The following is an 11,606-nucleotide window of genomic DNA, read 5'->3' as shown; positions in this document are numbered from 1 at the left end:
CAGGGAGGGGCAGAGGAAGAGATGGAGAGACTCTTAAGCAGGCTCCACATTTAGCGTGGAGCCCCAATGTGGGGCTTCGATCTTGCTATGCTGGGATCACGACCTGACACAGAACCAAGAGTCAATGCTCAACCGACTGAGCCACCCAGGCGTTCTCCTTTTTAATCACTCCCTTCAACACCAGTATGTGGCTGGGATGTAAATCATGAACGGAAACCCCTATTTTCAGAGAGCAGTGTTCTTGCTGACACTTGGGGGTGCGAGAGCTATGTTGTCAGCCGTTTCCTCGTTTCCGTCTACGAGGAGATCCTTCAGGAGTATTGCAAGAGGCAGAATTATGGGTCAGAACTGTGGACACTTCGGGGGCCCCTTCGTTACAAATGCCCACACCGCCCTCCGGTCTGCAGTCCCCAGGCTGCGATGAGCGTGTTCCCTGTGTTACCAGGCAGCCACGCACAGCCATCTCCCCTCCTGCAAACACTCCCCTTCTGAGGGAATGTCCTCACTCCTCTGCTGACTCAGCCTTCGGTGGGAGCCTCCCTTACCAGCTCAGGGTGGACACATAGCCCTCTGAGTTTAGAATCCTGAGCCGAATGGCTGCAAGGTCGAGAAGCCATGGGACACACCTTTGCATGTGCGTGTAGGCTCTCCAGGCGTTCTTAGCGCGGCCAAAGCTTGAAAACACCACAGGGATCCAAACAGGGCACGGTGCTAAATAGGTAAGTGCCGTCTGATAGAATTCGTGCAAAGCCCACAAATGAAACGGTAACTTCTGGACCACACAGCCCCTCTGCTGGGGTTGAGGCAGAGGAGCCGGCAGGTGATAGCCCCCGAGTCGGGAAACGTCTTGAAGGTCAATGTGAGTGACGATGGACAGGACGCAGGTCGGGAGGGTGTGGCCTCCTCCAAGTTCAGGGGTCACAGGGCCAACATGTCCCTCTGGGGCTCTCTGATCATGGATATAGACCTCTAGACAGCAACTGTGGAAGGGCATGTCCAGGGCGTGGGTTGCAGGGGCGTAGGGTACAGACACAGTCTACCACGGTCCTCCAATGCATGGGGACTCTGTGGCCAATGCACATACATGTGTGAGGGACCGTCCACCCTGGCAGGGGCCGGGGCAGCCCCAGAGTACTAGCTTCCTCTCCCTGCCCCCCTTTTATGGCACAATATAAATGCCAGCTATTCTGGGGCGCCTGGGTGGCTCAGTTGGTTGAGTGTGAGACTTCAGCTCAGGTCATGATTTCGCGGTTCGTGGGTTCAAGCCCCGCGTCGCGCTCTGTGCTGACAGCTCAGAGCCTGGAGCCTGTTTCAGATTCTGTGTCTCCCTCTCTCTCTTCCCCTCTCCCACTCATGCTCTGTCTCTGTCTCTGTCTCTCTCTCTCAAAAATAAACATTAAAAAATTTTTTTAAATAAAATAAATGCCAGCTAATCTGGATGGTGGGTGGGTTCATTCAGTGTCTTAGAATGATTCTGGGCACACAGACAGTGCCATGTAAGTATAAGCTCTTGTCTTTTAGTTTTTTTTTTTAATGGTTATTTATTTTTGAAAGAGAGAGAAAAAGAGAGAGAGAGTGTGTGTGTGTGTGTGTGTGTGCGTGTGAGCTGGGGAGGGGCAGCGAGAGAGGGAGAGAGGGAATCCCAAGCAGGCTCCGTGCTGGCAGCACAGAGCCCGATGTGGGGCTCGATCTCACGAACCACGAAATCATGACCTGAGCCGAAATCAAGCGTCGGACACTTAACTGACTGAGCCACAGAGGTGCCCCTAGGCTCTTTTTATTTTCCCGAGGTTTGCAATATTTTGTCACCTGGAAAACGCCTACACCTGTGGCTGAGTTATTCCAACAGAGGCAACACGCCTGTTTGCCAGTTCCTCTCCTGAGCCCCCGTCGTGCTGGCCTGGCTCCCGCTTGCACTAGGCCGCCCTGACCCTCACCCCACCTCTAATCCTCTTGGGATGATTTTGGCCAAAGCTCTTCCTGTCTCTTGAACCCGGAAAGCTGCCTGATAGCCCAGCCATAGGCACTTCCTGGACTGCCGAGCGTCTGGGACACGCTGCAGAAGCCTGACAGATTTATGCTCTGCTTCTAGAGCAGTGGGTTTGGAGAGTTACACTGGGTGGGGCAGGGCACCGGTGAAAGGGAGATGCAAATGAATCGTCTTAAAGAGCTTACCCAGGGAACAGCCGGCCGGCCCTGCAGTGAACAATGAGGATGGCTGGGGCGAATTACCCGCTCAGCTGTCATCCCTAAGCAGAGAAGTGTCAGAGGGGACCGGAGAGCCCAGGAAGCACGTAAGGAAAAAGCAATCTGGGGCCCCCACCACCCAGGGAGGTGTGCTGGAGAGGGACATCCACACCAACTTCCTGCCTGCCTTGCAGAGGCTGGAGAGCTCATTCCCTGCAGCGAGGGCTTGGGATGTCCTTCCCTGGGCTTTTCAGGGCCCTCGCATAGTCATGGGTCAATATGCGCCGCTGCCCGCCCCGCTTCCCCAGCCCAGGCCCTTCCCTGCTCTTATGCCTCATCTCCTGTGTCTGGGAGGAGGGTCTGGCTTTTCCTCCAGCAGCATCTGGGGGCCCAGCGCCAGCCTCTTGACCCCCACCTTCGTGACTGTGGCAGAGGCTGATCCGGGCCAGTTCTGCAGTGCTGCTCTGGGCTGGTTCCTGAGGGCCTGGACCTCCAGACTTTCTGGTGATGTCGGCAGGCTCCTGACCCCCTGTATTACAACTCTTTCTGCTTAATACAGCCGCGTGTTACGGACTGGATGCTTGTGTCCCCCACAATTCATATGTTGAAACCCTAACCCCAATATGATGGGATTTGGAAGTAAACAGGCTCAGATGAAGCCATGTGGGTGGAGCCCCCATGGGATTAGAGTCCTTACGAGAAGAGAAAGCGAGACCGACGACCCCGCTCCTCTCTCAGGCACGTGAGGGCACAGCAAGAAGCGGCTACGTGCCAGCCAGAAAGAGAACTCTCCGGAAACTGAACTCACCGACCCCCCTCACCTTGGACTCCCTAGCCTCCAGAACTGTGAGAAATAAATGTGTGTTGCTTACACCCCCAGCTTGTGGTGGTTTGTCATATCAGCCTGAGCTGTCTAGTACACTGAGTGATTTTGTTTTTGCCATGTTCCCCAACCTTTATGCTTTGCACATGGGTGGCCCTCCACTCTCATCGAGGCTTCCTGCACTTGCCGTGCTTTGCAAATGTTGTTCCCCCTGCCTGGGCTGCCCTTCCTTCCGCCCATCTGCCAGATGGACTCTTACTCAGCCTCTGTGGCAAAGCTGACATGCCATCCCTCTTCTGCTGTCCCCCCCCCCGTCTCTTTCTTGTGTCCATGATGCACAGAGTTGACAGCTTCCTCCCAGGCCCCCAGCACGTGGACCAGCATTTGCCAGGGCAACAGTTCACAAATGCCGATGGAGTGCCCGCCAGGGTCCTCGCCCCCCGAGGAGTGCGGCACAGACCAGGAATGCCCACACGTTACCAGCTGGTCTGGCTCTTTCTGAGCTGTGTGGCCTGGGGCAACTCCTGAATTTCTCTGTGTCCCGTCCGAAAAGTGAGGCTGTCGGGACTGTTTACACCCGTAAATGTCCTATCAGGGTCCCCAGCATGGGTCAAGTGCCATGCAGGTGATGGTGACCACTGTCAGTGGTCAGACAGACAACTGACAGACAGAGTGGGGAAAACTCTGCCCCAGCCCTGAGAGCCATGAAGGGAACAGTCTGTCTACGGTGGTCAGGGAGGACTTCCCTGAGGAGGCGACGCTTGAGTGGAGGAGATCTGGACACCTCTGAGCATCTGCCATCGCAGATACAGAGCTTCTTAGGCGGTGACACCCCCGGGGGGCGGGCCAGACAGTCAACCCAGCAGAAGGTGGGCTGTGCCAGGCATGCAGTGGCGCTCAGACGGAGGGAGCCTCCTGGCAGGGGCTTCCGAGATCCCTTGCAGGCCAGTCCCTGCGTCCCTCTCCCTCAAGGCTGGAGCTGGTGCTCGGTAGGCATGGGCAGATGGAAGAGGCCTGAGGGACTTTGAGGGGGGTGCTCCCCAGAGTGGAAGCCCCACCCCCTGCATCACCACTGAAGCCAGAGAAAGACAAATGAGACACCAGACAATGTTTGTCGCACGAGTCGGTGTCTCAATCTGCCAAATTCTCATCTTGCTGTGATTAAAAACCAGCTAGAGCATCATAAACTTGCTCTGGCTTCGGGCTGCAGCAGCTGAACGTCAGTCACTGGGTGGCAGGCAGCTGGGCCCCACAGGGCTCTCTGGGGGAGGGAACGCCCTCTTATCAGGCTCCTGACTGTTCACCCGGAGCGGTGGGGTGCTGCCCAAGGTCAGCCTCCACAACAGGGTCTCCCACTGCCAGCCCCACTCACGGTGAGAAAACCGAGGCTCAGAGACGGCGAGTAGCCAGCTTTGGTCACACAGCTTGGAGGAGGCGATGGAGGCAGACACGTATCCCGGTGGGCTGCCCCTTTGCCTGGGTCTGGGGGTGAGGCAAGAAGGCAGGGGCTAGTAGCGACAGGACAAACACTGAAGCTGGTTGCTGGGGTGGGTGGGTTCAATTCAGTTGAGCCGGTTTCACATGCACAGACCCTAGAGCCAACCTCACTGCCTTGTCACACTGACCACCTCGGTGACCTCTGTGGGCTTTGGCATGTGCATCTGTAAAGTGAATGTAATGCTTGCCTACCTCGGAGGGTGTGGGAGGATTACAGAAATACCAGCAGGCGCAGCACCCAGAGGAGAGCGCGGTGCAGAACGAGGATCCTTCAAACGTTGCCTTTTGCTGCTGTTTACGGAGCTGGACGCTGTCCTCGGCCTGGGGGCTGTGGCGGCGAGGGCACGAGACGTCAACACTCTGGGAGCTTTAGGGTCTCCTGCAGGATGGGGGGGTGGCTGCTGGCAGCAAGGGGGCTCCCTGGGGAGCCGGCCACGCTGCCGATGTGGCGAGGGCTGGTCAAATAAAAGGAAAGCAAGCTGGACGTGAGCCTCCGTGGGGGACTGGCAAAGATACGCTGAGGGACACCCTAAGCTGCAGGTCACAGGATAACATGTGGAAAAGTTCTGGGAGTACAAAGGCAGTTGCAAAACATTCCGCACGCAGTGTAATTCTATTTATGAGAGAGGAAGATGTATGCAGAGCGCCACCAGCTTTGTGCTCGTGTGTACCTGACGATGCACAAAACAGTTCTGCCAGGATACACCTCAAACAGAGTCAGCAGGCGCCCGTTGGGCTGGGAACACTGGCCAAAGGCACGTCAGCCCCATTACAGCTTTAATTGGTCATCTAGAGGATGACTTCCTGTGTTGTTTTTTGAACCTGAACGCTGCGGATGAAGTTACTGAGTTAGTGTCGTTTTTCCTAGGTGAGGTTCCCCAGGACGGCAGCCCTGTACTCGGGTGTTGGGGGGGGGGGCTGTCACAGCATCTACAGCCTGCCGGTTGGCAAAAGGTGTAGACTGGTGTGTATTCCCAGGGAGGGATGCAGTGACCACTCACAGGAGATGCTGACAGTTGGGGAACCCAGGCAAAGTTCTATAGGAGGACTTATCATGTTGTTGTTCCAGTTTTTCTATGGGTTTGACATTTTGAAAATAAAAAATTTCAGACCGTGTGACCCGGAAGAGATGGTGGAGTGCCAAAGAGGAGGGCCAAGCACCGGGGAGATTTGGAGAGAAGGTGGTATTTCAGCTAGTGGGGTAAGGGGGCAGGGTGGGGTGTGGGTGAGCCCTGAGGGTGCTGGGCAGGTGGGCTGAAGGCGCTGGACAGCTCGGGTGAGGCCTTTGAAGGCCAGGAGGTTTGGATTTCTTTCTATTGTTTAAAGGGAGCCAGAAGAGATGATCTTTGAGCTGGGGTGTGCCATGGCTGAGTGGGCAATGAAATGCTCAGACCATCCGGTTGCTGCCTATGTGGGCCTGGCCTGACTTAGCCTGTTCCCCTCCCCCATCCCCGCTGCACCCCCTCTCCTGTTCCTGTGGCCAAGTCCTCTCCCTCCTTGCTCCAGGACATTCTACCTGTCCGGGTGCTCGGCGGGGCCCTATTTCAGGATGGGAGTCTTGCAAGAAATGGGGTTGAGTCACAGTGTCCCTCAGGGGTCTGGACCCCCAAGATGTCCCCGGGGGGGGTGTCCCCATTCCCTCTGTGACCGCAGATAAATCTCTGAACATATTTCCTCATCTGTAAAGCAGGGCGGTAATGCATTGTCTCGCCAGCAGAGGCGCTGGGGAGTGGAACACTCCAGCACCTGGACTGGAGGCTGTCAGAACACATTGGCCCCTGTGACTGCATCTGTGGGCCCAACAAGTGGCCGGGGCCAGGCGCCTGGAGTGGGCACTGCCCATGGACCATGGCCTGCTCTAGGCCTTTGCCTCAGTGCTATTCACGGTACTGTTAACCAGTAAAACGCCCTTGTCTGGTTGGTAAGTTGCCTTGAGCCCCTCCCACTGCCTGGCTGCCTGCCTGGAACTGCTCCCCACTTTCCCCAAATTCAGCAACTAAAAGGTTAACATCTGGTGCAGCAGGGAGCCTCCAGGATGCTGTGAAATAGTTCAACTATGCATCTCAGTTTCTCCTCTAGCCAAATCAATAGGGAAGGAGAAGTCCTGAGGCGTGAAGGAGGGGCCACCAGGGAAAAAACGAAGGGCCCCTAGGGAATGAATGAGAGGTCCTGTAGTACTTTAACGTCTTTGCCACTATGTGTCTGGAAGTGTACCAAGGCAGAGGCCATTGAAAATCCTCCCGGTCAACAGAAGGCAACAAACCCACACCACTGGCAGAGCACCTACTAGGTGGTGGAGCACCTACTAGGTGGTGAACCTTGCACTGCCTGCCAGGGGAAAATGGAAGAAGCCATCCAGGGAGCTCACGTCCCAGAGCCATGCAGGCAGAGGAGACTGGACCATATTGCCAGACGGTAATATTGCCTTTGGCAGCCTAATGTTCTTTCTTTTCTTTCTTTCTTTCTTTTTTTTTAAAGTCTATTTATTTATTTTGAGAGAAAGAGACAGAGAGAGACACAGAGAGAGAGAGAGAGAGAGAGACAGCATGAGTAGGGGAGGGGCAGAGAAAATCCCAAGCTGGTTCTGCACAGAGCCAATGCTGGGTCTGAACCCACGAAACTAAGAGCTCACGACCTGAGCCAAAATCAAGAGTCAGATGCTTAACCGACTGAGCCACCCAGCTGCCCCCAGAGCCTGACTTTCTCTGTCACAGCTACTCTGACTCTGTTTTCTCTCCAAAGCAGCTGTAGACAATACATAAGTGAACGGTATGGCCATGTTCCAATAAAACTTTACAAACACAGCATAGAACAGAGATCCCAGAAATAAACCCTCACATACATGGTCAAATGGTCTGAGACAAGGGGGCCAAGACCACTGCAGGGTGAAAGGTCAGTGTTCAACGAATGGGGTCATGGAAACTGGATTCCACATGCAGAAGAATAAAGTCAGATCCAAACGTCACACCATATAAAAAATTAATTCAAACAGATCAAAGACCTAAACATTAGAACTGAAACTATAAAAATCTTAGAAACATACAGAAAGCTTTATGACACTTTATGACACCAGGGTGTGGCAATTATTATTTTTTTGGATATAATACTAAAGCAGTCAGAGACAAAACATACACAGGACCCAAGGGAAAAAAACAGCTACGCCAGAATTCATCAAAAGTACAAACTTTTGTATATAAGGGGACGCGTCGACAGAGCGAGAAGAAAACCCACGGAATGAGAGGTAATATTGGTAAATCATGAATTTGGTAAGGGATTGAGATCCAGAATAAAGAGCTGTTAAAACTCAACAAGAAAAAAACAACAACAACCCAATGAAAAAAACGTATGAAGGGCTTGAACGGATACACATGACCGGAATGCACACGAAAAGATGCTCAACTTAGGCAAATGCAAACCAAAACCACAATGAGATACCACGTCGCACCCAAGCGATGGCGGTTACCAAAACCCAGAACAGCACTGGGCAAGATGTGGGGGAAATGCGTGCACTGCTGGTGGAACGTAACCTGGTGCAGCAGCTGTGGGAAACAGTAGGGCGGTTCCTCAAAAAACTTACTGTAGAATTATCATTACAATCCAGCAATTCCACTTGCGGGCAGGTACCCGGAAGAATGGAAAGCAGCGTCTCAAAGAGACATCTCTACACCACGCTCAGAGCACCGTGATTCACAGTGGCTGAAAGGCAGAAACGAGCCAAGTGTCCAACGATGGATGAATGGAGAGAACAAAACGTGACCGAGCCATACGATAGAGTATCACGCAGCCCTAAAACAGAAGGAAGTTCCAACACATGCTGCGACGTGGATGAACGTTGAGGACATTGTGCGAAGTGAAATGAACCCATCACAAAAGGACAAACACTGCATGGCTTCACTCGTATGAGGTCCCTAGAGTCCTCAAACTCAGAGACGGAAAGCAGAATGGTGGCTGCAGGCGCCGGGGTGGCGGGGGGCGGCGGGGGAGAAGCCTGGGGAGATGTGTTTAATGTGGACAGGGTTTCAGTTTGGGGAGATGGAAAAGTTCCGGAGGTGGATGGTGGGGACGGTTACTTATGCCTCTCCACCTCACACCAATGGTTAAAATGGCGAATATTATGTTATGTAGATTTTAAAAAGGAAATGGAAAATAAAAAGCACCTCCCCACGTGAGCACACTGTTTGGTCCCTCCAACCCCATCCTTCGAAAGGGACCCAGAGAACTGGACCCTCACACAGTGCACGTGGGGCAGTCTGGCTTCCGACGGGCACAGGATGAGGGCGGTGGTAGGGATACTGATCACGCTGGACGACGATGAGGCTGACTATGGGGTGCCAGGATTAAGGGTGGGTTGGGGGGCGCCTGGGTGGCTCAGTCTGTTTGCGTCCGACTTCGGCTCAGGTCACGATCTTGCGGTGTGTGGGTTCGAGCCCCGTGTCGGGCTCTGTGCTGACGGCTGGGAGCCTGGAGCCTGCTTTGGATTCCGTGTCTCCCCCTCTCTCTCTGCCCCTCCCCACTCACTCTCTGTCTCTCAAAAACTGAATAAACATTAATAAAAAAAAAAAAGAGTGGGTTGGAACCCTGATTTTCCAACGTGGCGCGGGCTTTGCTTTTCCCAGCACAGCACAGCACAGCACAGCATTTCTGTTGGCCTCTCTGTCAGCACAGAAGGCCATCACACCCCACCTTGTGAGCTAAGGACCATTTCCTGGGTTCTCTGTGGGCCCACCTGGGAACCGGTCAATGACTCGGGTAGGGGCAAAGGGCAGACCCCTTCCTGCTCCCCACTTTCCTAGGAAGGCTTTCAGAACTCTTTTTGGCCACGGGGGCATGCTCTTTGGAAGGCACTCCTTTGGCACAGGGACAGTGTGAGGACGTAACGCACAAGGGCCTGCCGCTGACACTCCAGCTCAGGGAGAAGGGTGTGCATGGGGCTGACTGGGCAGTCTCCAGCGGTAGTGACCTTCAGGCCCCAAGAGACAGGGTGAGGACTCTCTGTCCCTCTTCCTCCCTCCCTCCAGACCTCACTGGATCCTTAGGATCACTCTGAGAGGTGGTGACCGTCGCTGTGTCCCATTTACAGATGAGCAACCTGACGCTTGGTGGGAGCAGGCATTCTCAGCCCCAGCCTCTCTGACTTCAACTTGTGTTCCTCATGCCTGGCCTCTCCTTTCAGGATGAGACAGAGCGCACGCAGGGCGAGGGAGCAAGGGAGGGTCCCAACTCCAGATCCCAGCTCCGTGGCTCTTAATCTGTGTGCCCTTGGGCAGGCATGGGACCTCTCTGGTCTCCTTGAACTCCTCGTCCCCAAGGCCTCCACGTGGCACACATTCAATTAATGTTAATTCTTCCTCTTCCCTTCCCAAAGGAGGAGCTGCTCGTAGTCTAGAGGGAGGAGGCAAACATTTAACTAAGAAGAATTTAGAACACAATCTGAGACGGGGCTGCATAGAGCAATGAGCAGAGGGATCTCGGAGCACCAGGGAAAAAGACAGTGCCAGCGGAGGAGTCTCTCGGGCAATAAAGCAGGACGCATGAGAACTGCCGGGCCCCTGCCTGCACTCAGCTGCCCCCGAGGGCACAGCCCAGGCTTGCTTCAAAGTGGTGGCACCAGGCAGGGTGAGATCGGCCGCCTCTGCGGGGCCTCCTGGCCGACCTCGGCCATGAGTTAAGTGCTAGCTCTCCCTTCTCCCAGAACTTACCCTGCCCTGTTAGGGATTAAGTGCGGCTCCAGGGAAACCCAGACAGACTAAATGAGGCTTAAACAGATGGAAGCAGAAAGCGGTGCTGTTGAAATCTCGCTCACCTCGTGCCTGCTTTGCCCCCAGCACTCTGCAACCCCAGACCGCAACTTTCCTGTAGTCCTGGGTCCCAGAGGAGGACAGCATCACCACCATCATCATCAGCCATGATTAGAGCAGCAGCTGTCCCTTCTGCGCCCATCCCAGACACTCTGCACCAGAGGCCAGCAGGCCACGGCCCCCAGGCCACATCTGGCCCACCGGCTGTTTTCCTAAGGTCTCACTGGAATGCAGCCACACACCCACCGTTGACATGTCGTCAGTGGCTGGGGCATCTGCAGAATTGAGTGGTGACGACAGACTGTATGGCCCACAGAGCCTAAAATATTTCCTGTCTGGCCCTTGACAGAAAACATTTGTTGATTCTGTTCTATATCTGTCTCATGTACTCCTCACAGCCTCCTGGGAAGCCAATGTTACTACTCTCATTTGACACAGGAGGGCCCTAAGGCTTGGAGAGGGGAGGCCGGCCCCATCGGGACAGGGCTTCATCCTGTTCCCAGCATACACGGCAGGGCCAGGCAGAGAACAGCTGCTTGGTGACTATTTACTGAAAGGATAGACAGACATATGGACGCATGACACGACTTGAATGAACCACCCTACTCTGCACGGACCCTCCTGGCCCCTGTAGGGATAAGGTGCTCGCTGCCCCAGGGACCAAGGCCCTACGCAGAGCTGTGCACCCGTAAGCTGACGTGCTCTGAGATGCCACCTGTCAAGGTCCTGGGCAGCCAGGGCACAACAGGGCCAAGGCCAGTCCTGAGTGGACAAGCAGGGGTGGCCAGGGAGGCACAAACCGGCTGTTTTTGTCTCTGGAGGATGATAGGCTTGGGGCCTGCTTTGGGGCGGTGCCATCTACAAAGAGCAAAAGGGAAAGAACGGGGCTAAGAGTCCCTGGCCCACAGGAAGTAGGTGCTCCCCTCCGCGGAATCAGCGGAGCGTCGCAGGGGCTGGGCACTGGGCCAGGCTGCGGAATTCCTGGCTCTGACAATGGAGGGAAGAGACCAGGGGCTGCCGGGTGAGCTGGGCGTTGTGCAGCCCTCCAGAACTTACCCCGGGCTCAGGGCACTGCTAAGGCAGCAGGAGACTGAAATGGGCCCTCCATCCAAACTAAAGACCACATCCCTCAAGGCTGGGTGGAAATAATCCAGGTCTGCCAGAGGCAGGCAAGAGCTCCTAGCACCTGCCCTGGGTCAGGCCTGCCTGCAGGATGTCCGCTTTCCAGCGAGGGGGATGACAGTAAACCAAATCTGGCACACGGTGACGTGCACTGTGGATAGAAATACCCTCTCAGGGGA

At 54.9% G+C, this 11,606-nt stretch overlaps 1 protein-coding gene and 1 long non-coding RNA gene across 9 annotated transcripts in view; one reads left to right on the top strand and one right to left on the bottom strand.

The window, feature by feature from the left end:
• Positions 1-11,606, bottom strand: part of IQSEC1 (IQ motif and Sec7 domain ArfGEF 1) — a 689,800-nt gene that overhangs the window by 342,401 nt on the left and 335,793 nt on the right. The window lies entirely within an intron of this gene.
• Positions 30-3,060, top strand: LOC123384140. Its single transcript, XR_006594824.1, has 2 exons — positions 30-719; positions 1,791-3,060. It is a non-coding gene; the product is annotated as an uncharacterized LOC123384140 (long non-coding RNA).

Source organism: Felis catus, chromosome A2 (genome assembly GCF_018350175.1).
Source record: "Felis catus isolate Fca126 chromosome A2, F.catus_Fca126_mat1.0, whole genome shotgun sequence".
Taxonomy (NCBI): domain Eukaryota; kingdom Metazoa; phylum Chordata; class Mammalia; order Carnivora; family Felidae; genus Felis; species Felis catus.
This window is presented reverse-complemented; position numbering and strand designations above follow the sequence as displayed.